Source organism: Panthera onca, chromosome D1 (genome assembly GCF_046562875.1).
Source record: "Panthera onca isolate mPanOnc1 chromosome D1, mPanOnc1 haplotype 2, whole genome shotgun sequence".
Classification (NCBI taxonomy): domain Eukaryota; kingdom Metazoa; phylum Chordata; class Mammalia; order Carnivora; family Felidae; genus Panthera; species Panthera onca.
Window position 1 is genome coordinate 49,781,743 of NC_138348.1, and position 18,349 is coordinate 49,800,091.

At 41.2% G+C, this 18,349-nt stretch overlaps 1 protein-coding gene across 6 annotated transcripts in view; it reads left to right on the forward strand.

Annotated features, from left to right (window-relative positions):
* Positions 1 to 445: 445 nt before the first annotated feature.
* Positions 446 to 18,349, forward strand: part of STK33 (serine/threonine kinase 33) — a 175,423-nt gene continuing 157,519 nt past the window's right edge. For 5 of the 6 annotated variants that reach the window (XM_078433186.2, XM_078433187.2, XM_078433183.2 and 2 more), the window contains exon 1: positions 592 to 812. The gene's annotated coding sequence lies outside the window, so the exon portion shown is untranslated. Of the gene's footprint in view, positions 546 to 591; positions 813 to 18,349 lie in introns of those variants that run through there. The other variant, XM_078433185.2, reaches the window with a different exon arrangement.

Consider the following 18,349-nt stretch of genomic DNA (forward strand, 5'->3'; position numbering starts at 1 on the left):
AAACTTATTTCTGGGAATTATCATCTTGTCTGTGAGCGGCGTTCGCGGCCCCTCTGAGGGGACACACACCCTTCACCCAGGCCTCCGCGCAGCGCTGACAACGGGTTCATGTTTCCGGGTTTGGGGACCAGCTCCGCACACACCGCCGGGCGATGCGTGCGGTTCCGGCCGCCACTGGCTGGCCGCTGCCTCCCGCGCTCTGCCTGGGAATACCCGCTGGGCATCGCCTCGGTACCGCGCTGGCACTGTTAGCGGGCTTTCATTACGTGTGAGGTGCGGCTGCTTCTCTGTCCCCGAGCCAGGGTTCTCTGGCCCGCCTCTGGGAGGGCTGCTCGCGGGGCCCGCTGGCGCCTCCTCGCCCGCCCAGCCGCGGGGCGAAGGGGCTTCGCTGCAGCAGACGTGCCGTGTCCCCGCGCGGCCCCCGTCCACCTCCCCGCGGCCTCGCCGCCGGCCGAAAAGTTTCTCCAGGGGCGGAATTCCGGGCTCGGCGACCCCCAGAGCCGAGGGTGCGCGCCCCCGGGTGGCCGGCCGGCCCGCGAGGCCTGGTGAGTTCCCCACCCCCCAGACGCCGCGCCCCAGGGCCCCGGCCGTTGCTGTGGCAACGCGCAGGCAAACCGGCCGCAGGGCCTCCCGCTGCGGGCGGGCCCGCCTCCCCTCTCAGTGTCTCCGGGGGCCCAGCCGTTGGGACCTCCTATACCCCGGGTCTGGTGTTCGGGGTGATCCCGGTCTGCCCAGTTTCAGCTCCACCTTCTCACCTCCACCCATCCTGAGACCTGACCCCTTTTGGAAGTTTAAAGTGAACTTACTGTAGGGTAAGTGTGATTTGGAAAAAAGAACACATCCTTAAAATTTGAATTTGCGGGCTCCCTACCCCCACCCCCATTTCTCTCTTTTTTAATCTCCTAGCGCTTGGCTCCTAGTAGGGCCTCAATATGGGGGACTTCTTACAGCACTTGATGCAGTCCCTTGCACACAGTGGTTGCAATCCGAGGAGCTTGTATGGCCTTAGAGCAGCCCCTGACTGGCCACGTGGATAGGAAACTTAAGCACTCTTCTCTCTTTCCTCATCTGTCAATGCAGATTGTAATTTCTCACAAAGTTGTGGGCTCGAAGGAGCTTGTGTGTGAAACTGCTTCGTGAACCGTGAATGTAAAGCACTTGGGAATTAGTCGTAAGGGATATTTGCATGCTGCAAGTGGTTTGATACTCCTGGTTCCACAGCACCAGCTAAGACAGACCTTTTTGGTCCGCCCACCAAACAGCTCCAATGTCCAACCAGAAAATAGGGTTGTCATGCATTGGAGGAGGGCTCTGTGAATGGAAAAAGAAACACCAACACATTTTGAACCTAAACTTCCTGCTTGTATTATTATGCACTCCTCCTTCCCCTCCTCCCCCAGCCTTCCCATTACAACCCGTATGCAGATATTTCGTTTCACACATTTAAATCTCTAGCCCAACATTGAAATCTAGAGATTTAAATCTCTAGCGTTTCTATCTCAATGAATCACACCATCATCCCTCCTGTTTGCAAGCCAGAAATGTTGGACTCCTTCTTCACACCTGCCACTCCCTCCCCTTCCATCTCTAAATTATCATCAAACCAATGATTATCTGTTCATTTTATCCTCAAATCAGTGTCAACGCATCCACTTATTTCAGTCCCTACCACTGGTACCCTACACCAGGCTACCATTATCTCTTGCCTGGTCTCCTATAGTAGCCTCTTAACTAGTCCAAAGGTATTCATCCTGCCCTGTTCATGTTCCTATCTGTTCTTTGCACTGCAGCAGGAGTAATCTTTTAAAAGTTAAAATTTGATTATGATACCTCTTTTCTCCTCCATCATCCCCTGCTTAAAATCCATCATGACTTTTGTTCTTAGGATAAAGATCAATTTCTTACTATGGCCCACAAATTGGGTGGCTGTATACTTTAACATCCAGATCAAGATAGTTTTGAGAGTAAAAGACAGTGCTATTATTTACACTGGGACTGTTCCCTAGCATTCCGGGGCAAATGGTTACTCTACCTGTAAGGCCCTGTGGCACCTTCCTCTTCTCCAGCCGGATCTTACAGTAGGCTCTGCTGGTTCTCTGTGTTCCAATTACACTGGTTCTTTTTCAGTCCTTTGTCACCATTTTCCCTCCTACTAAGGGCCTTTTCACGTGATCTTCTCCCTGCCAGGTATGCTCTTCCCTCTTCTCTTTAGTCTGGTTAACTCTTGCTCATCCTTCGCATCTTAGACCAAATAGTTTCCCCTGGGAAAACTGCCTCTGACCACTCCATCTAGGACAGACCCCCTTCGGGTATAGGCTCTTCTGACACCGTCTCTCTCCTTGCATTTATCACAATTGCAATTTTATTTGTCTGTGTGACTGGCACATAGGATGTAGTTAATAAATACTTGAATGTCTGACTTACAAGCATTTTCCAATGTCATTAGTCTCTGAAAACGCCACATTGTGGTTAACAGCACAGACTGCAGAGGTACACAGATGGGATGCTTGGATTTGAATTTCAGCTCCCCCACAATTCCTTATTTGAAACCTGTGGGGCTAGTTGTGTTTTAAAGTTGAGAGTGTGTCTGACTATAGAAAGACAACATGGTGTGTATACTGTTTGACTTTTAAGTGGGGTCTAGGGCAGTACCGTGTAATCAAACACATTACTTTTTCTTTAGTGAGATGACGTCACTCTAAGTGGGATAAAGGCTGTACATAGTTTTGCATCAGTTCAGGTCAAGTTTTGCCAAAAAATCAGTTTGCTACAAATTTATGAGAATCCTTTTTGGATTTTAGGATTTCATGTGAGTCTGTCCCAGCATAACCTTTAGGTAATCACTTAACTTCTCTGTGCCTGAGATTCCTCAACGGTAAAATGAGGAGGCTTATAGCATCTACCTACCTCACAGGTTCTGTTTGTGTTTTTGTGAGGAATACATGTGTTAATACGAGTTGGCTTTTGGACAATGTGGGGTTTAGGGGCACCGATCCCCCAACACAGTTGGAAATCCATATACAGCTTTTGGCTCCCCCAAGTGTAACTACGAATAGCCTACAATTGATCAGAGGCCTTACCGATAACACAAACAGCACATACTTTGTATGTTAGATGTATTAGATACTGTATTCTTACAACAAAGCAAGCTGGAGAAAATGTTATTAATAAAATCATAAGGAGAGAAAATACATCTATAGCATTGTACCATATTGGAAAAGATCCACGTGTAAGTGGATCCGCACAGTTCAAACCTGTGTTGTTCAAAGGTCGGCTGTACATGTTGCTGGCTTAGAACAGTGAATGGTCTTTCATCATTGCTATAGTAGGGTCAGCTCTTATTATATCATTTTATTAGCTTCATTACAATCCACATTGTGTATTAACTGTAATTTATTTGCAATTTACTTATTGTTGGATATTTATATTGCAAGTACAAAAATGAAGAGATGAACGTCTTTATATTTAAATCTTTTGACTAGATTTTTGATAACTGATTAAGATCAGTTCCTAAAAATGCAATTACAATCAAAGCACAGGATCATTGGGACTACTCTTGAAACATATGGCCGCCTTCAGAAAGATTATACCAGTTCACCATCCTACCATCAGTTTTGTGATGCCTGTGTTAGCATTATTATTTTTAAAAAATCTTTGCTAATTTCACAGATAAAAATAGTACCTCCTCATTTTAACTCAGATCTTTCATTATTGAGGTTTTAAGCATTAAAAAATCTCATTGTTAGCTATTAGGTATTTCTTTTCTGTGAATTACCTGCACAGACTCTGATGGCTTTTATATCGGAGCCTCAGTTTTTAAAAATCAATGGTTTGTTTGATTTCTGCTTCCCGCAGTCCAGGCAGGAGCCAGTATGCTGGGCTTTGGCTGGAATTAGTTGGATAGGTATCCATGGAGCCTGGGGCGAGTTGTAACTTGCCCGCAAGCTACAGAGCAAAGTGGAAAGCAGTGTTTCAGAGGCTGCGTCTCGGGGAAAATCTGAAATCAAGACCAGGCTGACCGTGTGTTTATCTGAATCTTCAGTCTAACAGGACTTGGAAGAAAGAGGGCTTGCAGGAGGTAGGAGGCAAAGGACCGAGGCAGAAGGAGTTGGAATGATTCTAAAAGATGGGGGAGAGAGAAACTGTAACCTCTTTTTCATAGGGACAATGTAATTTATTGTATGGATGAAGAGGGGGTATGCTGGGGGTACTGTCTTGGCCAGACACTGATTTGTGGGGACTCTTGATAGAATAAGGACATTAACCCTTCTTTGTCATATGGGACCATCCCTCACAATTGCCATTTCGCTTAATTTATGATGGTTTTTTATTTCTAGAATTGAAATAATTCTATGTTTTCTACCTATTACTCTTTTCCTTTTTGATTCATTACCTTTATGCTTAGAAAGTACTTTCCATGCAGAGACCAAATAACTGTCTGCATTTTCTTTAAAAATGCTAGTTTGTGATGTCAGCCCATCAAGGAAGAGTTAATGGAAGTGAGTAAAAGAGAGTTGAGTAGTGTGATTTCCAACCAAAATCTAAAAGATGCTGATACAAAGGGATGTCCTCGTGTCATCTTCACGTCCCCTTGAAGATAGAGCTTACGTGCTCCAAGCGCGCTCTGAGGAAGACTTTTTCTGATGGCGTCTGTCACGCTTTGTGAACTTGTACAGTGGATCCTTAGACACTTTTGGAAGTGTCCTGAGAGGAGAAGATGTGATCTCTGAAGCTTCTTTCTACTTCTTTTGTCCTATATATGATCCTATTTAGTATTTCAAGCACTCACAGTTGTTAGATACTGCGAGATGATTTCCCTGTTTTTAAAAGAGGCTTAAGAAAAGGAAAATGTAATGTAATATTAATTGCTGACCTTCTGGCACTGGTAAATTAGTACGTTTCAAGATGTGCTTCAAAAAGAATTTTCCTTCCTGCTGAGGTCCAGTATGGATCAATGAGGCAAATTGTGTTTTGCTCGGATCTTAGTGTTCCAGAATGTAAAGAGTGGACAACTTACTGTTAAGCCTTATTGATATATTCTTTCTTAGTTTGTTAACTAAAATGAATTGTGGAGTATGAGAAACTAATCACCTCACAAACTCATGCAGTTTTGTCAACCTGAAGTTTTTGTTTGTTTGTTTGTTTGTTTGTTTGTTTGTTTTTGACCTGAAGTTCTTTTATTTCCAGAAAGGTTTATTTATTTTTAATTTTTTAACTGTTTATTTTTGAGAGAGAGAGAGAGAGACAGAGTGTGAGTGGGGGAGGGGAAGAGAGAGAGGGAGACAGAATTGAAGCAGGCTCCAGGCTCTGAGCTATCAGCACAGAGCCTGATATGGGACTTGAACTCATGAACTGGGAGATCATGACCTGAACCGAAGTGGGATGCTTAACTGACTGAGCCACCCAGGTGCCCCTATTTTAGAAAGATTTATTGAGTGAGGGGCAGTGACTTTTATAATTAATCAGAATATCTTTTCTACTTATAATGGACTAATTATCTTTCTTAATAGCCATTGATGTGTCAGTTTGAATGCCAGTGAGAATGTGCTATTACATTACAAAAAGAAAGAGCTTTCTATTGACTAAGATAAGTTAATTTAGAAATACTGTTACCATTTGCCTTAATTTTTGATCCAAAGTATTTAGTAAACATTATCAACTATTATAAACATTCATCCAACAAATATTTATTGGGTACATATGATGTTCCAGGCACAGTTCTAGAATACTGTGTTGTTTTTCACTTGTACAAAGTTTGCTTGTGATTCAATATTCTTTTTTTAATTAAAACAATTTTTTTAATGTTTATTTTTGAGAGAGAGAGAGAGACAGAGCACAAGCAGGGGAGGTCAGAGACAGAGGGAGACACAGAATCTGAAGGAGGCTCCAGCTCTGGGCTGTCAGCACAGAGCCCAATGCGGGCTTGAACTCAAGAACCGTGAGATCATAACCTGAGCTGAAGTCGGACACTTAAGCAACTGAGCCACCCAGGCGCCCCTGTGATTCAGTATTCTTCACATGAGCTGTACTTATTTGGAAAAAATTGGTCATTTGGACTCACACATATTCATTCAGGGAATCTAAGAAAAGCCTTATGGAAAATGTTCATCCAGTCTCTTAAGGTTGAGATGCTGGTAATTGAAAGTTCTACTCTGTTACTTTGTTGTTATCGTGGTGGAATGCTCACTCGCAGCGACAGAGCTTGCTGGGAGAGAAACCATTTACCATTTACCAAAGGCAGTGCGTCTGAGGCTCAGGTTCTTATACCCGAATTCTTTCAAGTCTGTTTGCGGTTAGCAGATCTAACATAGAGGCTCTTCTATCTGCTCTTGGGAGCTCAGCTTGCAATCAGCTGAGATACCAGGAAGAAAGCAAATATTTATCCTTGGGCGTTTTTTCACGGAAATCAAATTAATTTTTCCTCTCAACCTTCTTTATGTTGGTGTTCAGTTTATGACAATAAAATTCAATGCTTTTCATATTTGTTATTATGAAAGCAAACACCAATGTACAGCGGTGCTTTTCAAGTTAACTTAATTGCTTTTCTGTTATAGCTCTTTGATGGTACATATGTTATGTACACTTAGCTCATTTTTCATAGTTGTGCCTTTTTTATTGAGATATAATTAACATAGTATAAAATTCACCCTTTTAAAGTGTACAGTCAAGTTTTTAGGATATCACTAGGGTTTGCAGTCATCACCACTATCTAATTCCAGAATGTTTTATCACCTTAAAAGAGAAATCCCACATCCATTAGCAGTCAACCTCCAACTCCCCTCCCCCAGCACCTGACAAACACTAATCTACTTCAGTAATCTACCTTCTGTCTCTGTAGATTTGCCTATTATATAAATGGAGCCATACAATATGAGGCCTTTTGCATTTGGTTTCCCTCAGTTAGCACAATGTTTTTCAGAATCGCTTCTATTGTAGTATGTGTTAGTACTTCATTCCTTTTGATGACCAAGTAAAATTCCGTTAAATAGATATACCACCTTTTGTGTATACATCAGTAGGTGGCCATTTGTGGTGTTTCCAGTTTTGGCTATCAGGAATCTAGCTGCTATGAATATTTGCATATGAGTTTTTATGTGAACATATGTTTTCATTTCTCCTGAGTATATACCTGAAAGTGAAAATGCTGGTTGTACAGTAACTGTATGTTTAACTCTTTGAAGAGTGTCAAAGTGTTTTCTAGAGTGGCTGCACCATTTTACATTCCCACCAGAAATGTGTAAGTGCCCTCATGTCTCCATATAATCATCAATGCTTGTTTCTTGTCTTTTTGATTATTGCCATCCTAATAGGTGTGGAGAGGTATGTCATTATATTTCGATTTGCATTGTCCTGATGACTGATGATGTTGAAATCTTTTCATGTGTTTATTGCAATTTGTATATCTTCTTTGAAGAAATATGTATTTAAATCCTTTGCTTTTTTTTATTTGGATTATCTTTAAACATTTTTTTATTACATTTATTTATTTTTGAGATACAGGGTGAGACAGAGCACGAGTGGGGGAGGGGCGGAGAGAGAAGGAGACACAGAATCCAAAGCAAGCTCCAGGTTCCGAGCAAGCATTCAGCACAGAGCCCAATGCGGGGCCCGAACCCACAAACCATGAGATCATGACCTGAGCCTAAGTCGGACACTTAACCTAAGACTGAGCCACCAAGGCGCCCCAGATTATCTTTTTTTAAAATATTTATTTTTGAGAGAGAGAGAGAGAGAGAGGCAGAGAGAGAGGGAGACAAAGAATCTGAAGCAGGCTCCAGGCTCTGAGCTGTCCGCACAGAGCCTGATGCGGGGCTTGGACTCATGAACCATGAGATCAAGACCTGAGCCAAGTCAGTCCCTCAACTGACTGAGCCACCCAGGTGCCCCTGGATTGTCTTTTTATTGTTTAGTTGAAAGAGTTCTTTATATATTCTGATATTCTGAATACTAGACCCTTATCAGATAGATATTTTACAAATATTTTCTCTCATTATGTAGATTGTCTTTTTACTTTCTTGGTAGTGGCCTTTGAGGAACAAAAGCTTTTAATTTTATGAAGTCTAGTTTGTCTATTTTTTCTTTGGTTGTTTGGCTTTAGATGTCCTATCTGAAAAACTGTTGCCTAACTCAAGGTCACAAAGATTTACCTGTATGTTTTCTCTTAGGATTTTTGTAGTTTTAGCTCTTACATTGAAGTCTTTGATCCATTTTGAGTTCATTTTTGTATATGTGTGAGGTAGGTGTCCAGATCCATTTCTTTTGTGTGTGGATATCCACTTGTCCCAGCACCATTTGTTGTACACCTCACTTTGTCAACTGGTGAGTCATATTTTGGGGAAACAGAATTTGGCTGATTTCTTGTCATCTCAATTAGATGCCACCATTCTATACACTGAACATTCCAGGCAAAGGAGCATCTGTACTGCTAGCTAGGAGCTAGGACTTTGGCTCCAGTTTTCTGTGTAGGCTTATAGCTTGGTGAATTGGCATGTAGGTGATAGAAGCTTCAGGCCTGCTTCCCTCTCTAATCTACCTTAAGGCCTCTAAGTGGACCTATGTGGCTGCCTCCTGGCCGTCTTTACTCTGAATTATAGCCTGATTCTCATTTGACCTCTGGGGAAAGGAGAAGAGTCAAGGAGAAGTTGCTTCCTCCTTTCTTTAGAAAGGCCCTAAAATTACCCTTTTAGCCTCATGGGAGGAACAGAAGAGCCCTGTGAACCTTTCCCCAAAGAAAAGGGGGTGATACTCAAACAGAGCTTTTCACCTGTTTGTGCCTCCCCTTGAAAGCTCTTTTCTCTGCAGTTATGACCTAATTGAGACTTGGCTGATTTCAGAACTCCTTTTCCTTGGAATGGAATGATAAGGAAGGGAGCTTTGGGTTCCTCCAAGAGATTCAAGTGGTAATGTGGAAAAAGCTTAGGATTGGGGTCAGGCTCACCCGAGTTCAAATTTTGGTTCTCTACATCTCTGTCTTGGGTTTCTTTATCTATAAAATAGGCTTTGTAATCCAATTTCCAAGGATGGTTTTGAAAAACAAAGTGTCATATGTAAAGTACCTAACAGATTTGGAGCCCCCAAGGAAACACTGGTTTCCTTTCTCCTCTTCCAAATTTTCTGGGAAATTTGTATAAATCTGTAGAAATACATTAAAAAAAAAAACTCCATAGTATCTTAGAGTTAGTTGGAAGGGACCTTCATATTATGACTATAATACTTTGTTGAGGGGCGTCTGGGTGGTTCAGTCGGTTAAGCGTCTGACTTCGGCTCAGGTCATGATCTGATTTGAGTTCATGAGTTCAAGCCCTGCGTTGGGCTCTGTGCTGATAGCTCAGAGCCTGGATCCTGCTTCAGATTCTGTGTCTCCCTCTCTCTGCCCCTCCCCTGGTCATGCTTTATCTCTCTCTCTCTCTCAAAAATAAAGAAACGTTAAAAAAAATTAAAAAAATATTTTGTTGAATCTGTCAGAGAGCCCTTTTCATGTTTATCTACTGGATTTAGTTAGTATTGATCACTTACCATACTTCAGGCACTGTTCTCCACATGTGTGTCATTAGTCAGTGGAGGAGAGATGACAGACATCCATGACAGAAAGCCTGATGCGTGGCTGTCACTTCACGCATCCTCACTTCTCCCGTTTGATTCATTCACTTGGTAAGTTATGAGCCAAACGCTATTGTAGATTCTTGGGATACAGAGATACACTCTTTGAGCTCATGGTCTCTTGTGGAGGGAAGTAAACCAAGAAATTACAAACCAAGAAATTACAAAGCTACAAAGGTGCTCTGGGAGTTGGAAGAAAGCACTCCCCAGTCTGCCTGGGCAAGTCAAGGAAGGATGAGGCAAAGAGGAAAGGAGTCTGAGGCAGGAGGACAGAAGGCCCGCAGGCCTGGAGGTGGGAGACAGTATTCTTTAAGAAAGTTGATACCCAGGGGAATAATCAGGGACAGTAACTAGATAGCATAGTAGCACCAGCTTAAAAAGAGCCTGTTATGCTGGGCTGAATTTAAGGTCCGTTTTGATGGTGAAAACAAACACAATTTGTAGTTAAGAATTAACATCTATCTTGGCTTTATTCTCATTCTAAGCCTAGGTTTAAAAAAATCCTTTCTTTGTTTTTCGTCTTTAGCATTTTTTCCAAGTATCTGCTATTTTAGCCTTTTGCCTTGGTGACTCTCTTCACATAGCATCTGGCCATTTTGATATCATCTAGGTTACTAGCCTCTCTACTTTGGGGTTATAGCTCATGGAGAGCTCCCTCTGTGTCTGTATACTTTCTCTGGAAGAGTCTATTTCCTGTTTTCCCCAGGATTCAGTCAGTAATGGGAAAGACCCACCATGCTGGCTGAGAGCTGGGTAGGGAGAGGGCTGTTGGAGGGGGGCCGGGTACATGGGGAAGGCCCCTGAACTGGAGGTACTGTCAGCCGGCGCTTCTGATGTTGGCATAGCTCTAGCCTCTCTTCTGCTCTTCTCCCGCAGTCACTCACTCACTGACTCTGCTCCGGGGCTATATCTCCCGGCCTCTCTTGCTTTGCCTTATTCAGAGGAACTGAGGGATTGAGAAGTGGCCCTGAAGCTCAGGAATCTTAGCCTCGTTGGTGGCAGCCAGTCTCCACCCATCCAGTCACTTATCCCCTCAAGACACAGTCTAAGCTGGCTTCTCCGACATGAGAGGACACGACTGAATTTCCAGAGGTCAGTCGTGTAGGACTTTGTTCAGAGATCCTCCCTACCTTTTAAATCATTGAAGAAACTGGCCTTGGAAAGAAGATTGGTTAGGGGGTGGGAAGGGAGAAGGGAGGGTGTGACAGCTGTTTTCAAACATCCGAAGGGTTGTTTAAGTAGAGTGGACAAGGTACTAGATTTTGGTCTGGAATTCTGGCCCTACCTTTTACTAGCCTTGTTTTTTTTCTTTTTCTTTTTCTTTTTTTTTTTTTAAATCTGAATTCTTTTAAGCCTAAAATAATTCTGTGATTTAATAAATGTAGCAGGCAGTGCCTCTACTGATTAGATCTGGATTCTTGAGGCAGATTGAGTGGCAGCGTTTTAGCATTTTGAGCTCAGCCACTAGTGAATTGAAGTTGTAATAGCTGTATTTATTATACCCAGAATTGAATGAGTTATTAATAAACCATTCCTTAGTCCCATATTATCTCTGTTTTACAGACTAATTTTTTTCAATAGGATTTCCTTAATTGTATCAAATGTTTCATTCCTAGAATGCTGAACACGTCTGATTGGTATAATCTCCAGGGAAACTAGACAGTCTTAATTACATCTAGTGTTTTGATTTCATTTGATTCTTTAGATGAGATTAAAAGTAATTTATTTTAAAGACTAAGACTACTCTCTGTATACCTATGCTTATTGCAAATTTAGAAAGCTTTGGTCATATTACATTTGCATTACCAGTATATCAGATAATTTAGGTTGTGAACTAATATATAGGGTAGTTAACTTCTTTCAGAACAAAAAGCTTGATGACACTTTTTTTTTCACTACCCTCCCCCCACTTTTCTCATCATTGTCTTTGGATAGCATTGATTTATATTTTCTGTTCATTTAGCCATTTCCATACTATATGTCAAGACTTGCTCCCTAAGAAGTAGAGGGTTCTTGGATTTGACTCTTTCTGAAATATCTGTCTCCTAGTGAATGAATGTTGGTCATAATTTGTAGAGCATGTGACTTTTAGTTCTAGATGCCCTTTTTCATTAGAGATACTGGCAAGCTGAATTTCATCTAGAGGAGAGTGCAGCATCTTTACATGACATGGGGATAGCTCAGGGTACCAGAGATGTAGAAAACATGACTTGCCTACAGGAACAAGCAGACATACTCTTTTTCTTCATATCTAGAAGACTGAGAGCTATTTTTTTTAATTTTTAAAATGTTTATTTTTGAGAGAGAGAGAGAGAGAGAGAGAGAGAGAACAAGCAGGGGAGCAGCAGAGAGAGAGGGGGACAGAGGATCCAAAGTGGGCTCTGCTCTGATAGCAGCAAGCCCAGCACGGGGCTTGAACACATGAACCGTGAGATCACGACCTGACCAAAGTTGGGTGCTCAACTGACTGAGCCACCCTGGTGCCTCACAGAAGACTGAGACCTATTAAAGAGGAACTAGGCAGGAGCAACTGGGTGGCTCAGTCGGTTTAGCATCTGACTTCAGCTCAGGTCATGATCTCATGGTTCGTGGGTTCGAGCCCCGCATCAGGCTCTGTGCTGACAGCTCAGAGCCTGGAGCCTGCTTCAGATTCTGTGTCTCCCTCTGTCTCTGCCCCTCCCCGACTTTTTCCTCTCTCTCTCTCTTTCTTTCTCTCTAAAAAATAAGTAAACATGGGCACCTGGGTGGCTCAGTTGGTTAAGGGTCTGATTTTGGCTCAAGTCATGATCTTGTGGTCGGTGAGTTCAAGCCTTGCATCTGGCTCTGTGCTGACAGCTCAGAGCCTGGAGCTTGCTTTGGATTCTGGGTCTCCCTTTCTCTCTGCCTCTCCTTTGCTCATGTTCTGTCTCTGTCTCTGTCTCTCAAAAATAAACAAGCATTAAAAAAAATTAAAAAATAAGGGGCGCCTGGGTGGCTCAGTCAGTTGGGTGTCAGACTTCAGTTCAGGTCATGATCTCACAGCTCGTGAGTTCGAGTCCCACGTCAGGCTCTGTGCTGACAGCTCAGAGCCTGGAGCCTGCTTTGGATTCGATGTCTCCCTCTCTGTCTGTCCCTTCCCAACTCACACTCTGTCTCTCTCTTTCTCAAAAATAAATAAACATTAAATTTTTTTTAATGAATAAACATTAAAAAATTAAAAAAAAAAATAAAGAGGGACTAGGCATATCCATAGGAAGACAGGCCAAGCATGACCTGTAGGAATATTTATAGGGAAAATACTTTTGGCTCAGTCTGAAGAGAAACATTCTATCATGGTATCCAATGACATGAGCTTTTGGGGGAAAATAAAGAATGGGATCCCTGTTATTGGAAAACTTTTAGCAGTGTCCATGTCAGCATATATCAGATCTTCCATGAAAAAGTCCCAGGTACTAGATGTCCTTTGGTGTTCTTTCCATTTCCTGGATTCTGTGGTTGCCTCCCCACTCTTGGTACTATAATGTGGCTACTTCTCCATTCTAGGTTTTGCTTTAGTGATTCATGTGATTGACTTTATTTTCCTGAAGAACCATAGCACAGAATTCTGTGGCTTGGTAGATAAAAACTGCCTGACATTAAATCTTTGTAGATAATTCACAAAGTGGATATATACCATGTGCACATATATACTCATACACATACATCTGTTTTGTATAATGGAAAGTTGTTATACTTTCATAGTTTTGTCCTCTGTTCCTATTGTTATAAAATATCATATGCTTTAGAGACCTCTGAGTCTTGTAAAAAGAAATTTTAAAATTTTGGCATTTATTTATCAAATTGACTTTAAAGAATTCAGCTCTGTTAAGTTTTCAAAATAGAGCCAACAAAGAGCCTTTGTGGGAGTAGGAATTAAAAACTGGTGAGATTACTTGAGAAAGATCTATAAAATAGTATAGACTTTTAATTAGTATCTTAGATATTTAAGAATAGGAAGTGAGAACACTATAGTCATTTTGGAATATTGTGTTTTCAGACTCACTTTCCAATTGGATTGTTGAGTGCAGTATCAGTGGCTTCAAAGGGCATCACAATTCATTGCAGTTCTGACCTGGGGTAATAGATACAGAGGTAAAATGAAATCCATTTTCCTTAAGAACTACTGGTTTTATGAAATGATTAAATCTGATTTTAGAATAAAGCATTAAGTGCAAACCACTAAGAGTTCAAAAAGTACTTACAGGTCCCATGAAAGAAGATTTAGTGCATTTAGCTTTCAAACAGTTTTCTCATTGTAGATGAAATGCCTTTAAATTGATGCAAGTTATCATGCCGATAAATTAATAAACTATGAGAAGATACATATCTTCTCTTTGGAATGGACTCATTCTCCAGGGACAGACGGTTCTCTTCCAGAGCAGACTTCTGAAGTGGTAAGACGTTAGGGAAGTCTATTTCCTGCATGAACTTAAGCTCAATGTGGGTGCTGTTAAAGCTTTGATTTGGTATTACAAAAAAGAAAGTCATCATACTAGGGGAATTTGCCCATTGATAAAGATTTAAGTTTTATAGGAGTTTTGGAATTCTTTAATACGTTTCATTCTAAGGGCCCAAAGTCTATGATTATATACGAATACATCTCTCTTTCTATGCAGCCCAGGCCATTGGTATTAGAGAATATGGGGAATGTCCTTAAGTTCCTTAGGGAGCAAAAGCCTTGGCAGTCTTGGGGAAGGAACAGATCCTCTGACTGTGCTAAATTCAAATCTGCCAGAGGGTAAACTTTTCTTCTAACTTCAGCCCGAGTACTGTGCAGTGTAAATAGTGATATTTAATGTCAAAGTCATGATTTTTCAAATATTTGGGTATCTGATGCAAATAACGAACAAATGAATTTATCCCTTTGTGTCTGAACATTTTAGAGTTACATAACTAAATGAAAATATGATAATGAATTTCTGTTGAAAATCTCCAATGTTTTTTCTCCCCTTAATAGCAAAATATCCTCATGCATCTTTCTCAAAATATTATTAATAATATTGGCCACAGACAACCGTTTTTGAACTATTTGAATTGATGTGGTTTTTTTAGACACGAAGCTGGGGCACAGAACAGCTTTCTTCTTTCCCTCTTCCCTTTTCTGCCTGCTCCCTTTTTATTGCCTCTGTGCTTCTCCACAGGATATATAAAAAACTCTCTGCGGAGGTCCTTACTTCATAAGCTTATTTGTAGAGTGCCAGTGGGATGGGACTGAGAAGTCATTGTTGCTGTTATTAATTCCTATTAATAACTTTTAAGAAGTTTGCTGAGCTACCTGGATGTTAACGTTCAGCAATTTTCACTTCTTCTGTCCTCTTTCCTTCCATCTATGGGAGTTCTCTACCACTTTCACTGCCGCCTTTTGGCTTATTTGCATAAACAGACTTTTCTCTCTCTTTCTTTCCCTTCCTCCCTCTTTCTCTCCTTTTCACAAACCCTGGATACCTACTGTGTAACCTGAAGGATACGATTATGAGTTAATGATAGGACCAGTGTCCTCAAGAGCGGGCTGGTGGCACAGAGGTATGCACATAATATGATGGAGTGTGATCAAGATAGCACCCTGTGAGAACCAGGGACACAGTGCCAGCAAGAATGGAGGATAGAGAAGCTTATGTATGCTTTGGGGGTCGGGCTGGGGAGAATAAGAGAAATGAACATTGACTTTGAAGGTAGAGGTGTGATTGAGTATTAATTTTTTTGTTTAATCAGTGTCATTTAATCTGCATGGATTTTAGGCATCGATTTCAGGCATTTTCAGTTCAGCGTGGTGGAACTTATAGTTGGCTGGAAGATTGAACCATTATTTTATATCCTTAAAATATCTTCTATGATAGATTTTTTTTTTTTAGCTTCTAGAGGCTTAGCAGGATAACTCTTAGTGTTCATGATTTCTTGCCTCTGCATTACTGAAAACTTTTTCCGCCTATTTCTTCTGAGAAACCCATTTTTCAATTTCTTAAGGATTCTGACCTGGTCACTGGATAGTCATAATGATTCGATTCTGTGTCATACTGACTGTTTTCCTGAGACTTTCAACTTATGTGTTTATTAGTATTTTAGTTACTTGGTTTACTTTGGTTTTAAAAAATCCTTACACTTAGCGTTGTTCATAAAATATGCATAAATCTTATGGAGCCCTAACTGTGATGTTAAGTAATTTATTTAACAAGTATTTGATAGAGCACCTACTCTGTGGCAGATGTTGTGGTGAGCACTAGGATAAAGGAACGATGTGGTCTGTACCTTCACAGAGCTTATAGTGTGATGGGGTTACAGACAGGTAAGTGGGCAACTGCAAGGGTGCTATGATAGGGAAAGTACATGGGACTGCGTGATGCATACAAAAGGCACCTAATCCAGACTTAGGGGCCAGAAGATGTGTTTTTGAAAGGAGTGGCATCTACATTAAGACTGAAGGGTGGATAGAAACCATCCAGGTAAAAGGTAGAGTATAGGGCATGGTGTTTCCAGCAGAGGAAATAACATTTGAGAGTCAGGGTGGACCTGAGAGACACAGGGACTGCAAGAATGTTGACAGGAGCCTAGAGTACAAGGGGAGGGAGTGGACAAGAATGAGGCTGAAGACCATATCTTACATATCGTGCTAGGCTTGGTGAGCCTCATTAAGGAATCCAGACTTCAGTTCAAGCTAAGAGGAGGTAATGGATGGGCTTTGAGTAGGGGGATGGCATGACTCGATATGCGTTTTAGAAAAATCATTTTGGTTGCAGTTTGGTGACTATACTGGAGAGAGCTCTGGATGAAGAGATCAGTTGATTGGAGGCTGGTATAGTGATCCAAGCAGGAGACATTGAAGTTGTAGGTGTTACATGGCTAAAACTTGAGGTGAGATGGAGTTTCAGCTTAACTGAACTTTGGACTAGGTTTTGATTTCCTGTCTTGATGAAAAACTTCTGGATTTTTAAAATGTATTTTTTTATTTTAAGTTTTATTTAAAGTCCAGCTAGTTAACATATGTGTAATATTAGTTTCAGGTGTACAATATAGTGATTGAACAATTCCATGCAGCACCTGCCCTCCTTAATACCCATCACCTGTTCTACTCCCCACCTCTCACCTCTCTTCTGGAAACCATCAGTTTGTTGTTTTAAAAAAAATGTGTTTTTTTTTGCATTTATTTATTTTTGAGAGACAGAGAAAGAGCACAGTGGGGGAGGGGCAGAGAGAGAGGGAGACACAGAATCCAAAGCAGGCTCCAGGCTCTGAGCTGTCAGCACAGAGCCCGACGCGGGGCTTGAACCTACGAGAACTGCAAGATGATGACCTGAGCCAAAGTCAGACGCTTAACCGACTGAGCCACCCAGGCACCCCCAGTTTGTTCTTTTTAGTTAAGAGTCTATTTAGTGTATTTAGTCTGTTTAGTTAAGAGTCTGTTTCTTGGCTTGCCTTTTTCTAATTTTTTTCCTCCTTTGCTTGTTTGAAAAAAAGTCTGGATTTTAAGCTGTGTTAGAACAAATATCTTGTGACATTAAAAAAAAATCATATTTCTGTTGAAAATAGTAGCACATATTATAAAGTGTACAGGCATTATTCTAAGCACTTTACATTATAAATTGACTTATACTTTACAACAATCCAATGGAATGGCTACTAGTTTTATCCCAATCAGACAGATGATAAAACTGCAATGTAGGTTAAGTAATATGCCCAAGGTCAGATAGCTAGTAAGTGTCTAAGCTGGGATTTGAACTATGCCAGTTTGGGGCCAGGGTCAGTTCTCTTAATCATTGCTCCCCGTTCTTGGCAATATGGGGGACCAAGCATGAGCCCTCCTCTCCAACCATCTCCTATTCTATATCCATTCTGAAGAGAAGCAGATTCATTTCAAAAAAAGAAGTAGAAGCAGAATTTGTAGATTTAGAGAGAGGGCAAAGAGAAGAATGACTCTTAGATTTGTGGTTTGGTCTCTTGGGTGACTGTGGGACCATTCACAGAAACAGGGAGAAGAGTGAGTTTAGGCGGAGATTGAGAGTGGAAGAGGAGCAAGGTGAGATAATTATTGATGTTATAAACATGTTGCATTTGAAGTGCTTGGGGGTCATCCTTGTAGATATGCTCAGGGGGGAGTTGGATGGGTCTGGTTATTTGCCACCACAGTAGCTGGAATTCAGAGAGAAACGTGTGGCTACCAGATCCAGGATAGCTTCTGGGAAACAGGTCTTGTTTTAAATAGGTAGGAGCCTTCTAGGTGAGGGAAGCACAGTGCACTTGATGACTTCCTGGTAAGAATGTGGGTGAAAGGAGATGATCTGAAGTCTAGGCATTTTTTTTTTCCTCATGAAGCACGCGGCCTTTGGCAATTCACTCCTCTTCTTTGACTTTCATTTACTTATTATTTATTTTATTATTTTAAAATCATTTACATTCATATTTGATAGATTACCCTTCGATTAAGAATGTTCATCTATAAAAGAATAAAAATATCTTCTCTGCTTGCCTCGCCATTGTTGAAAATGAGAATGTCCTTTAATGGCCCTTCTGTTTCTGAAATTCTTATTTTAGGAATTGAACTCTGGTGTTCAAACATGCTTTGTAAATGGTAAAGTAAGAATACAAATATAAATTAGTGGCATTTGGTATTTGGTAAAGATGTGCATAAGTCTGTAGATAGAGGCAAACACGCAATGGCTCCTGATTGTCTTGCTTGTGAAATTAAAACTCTTTAGCTGATTCTTGGGGTTTAAGCCAATCCCTGGTAGTTATAAAA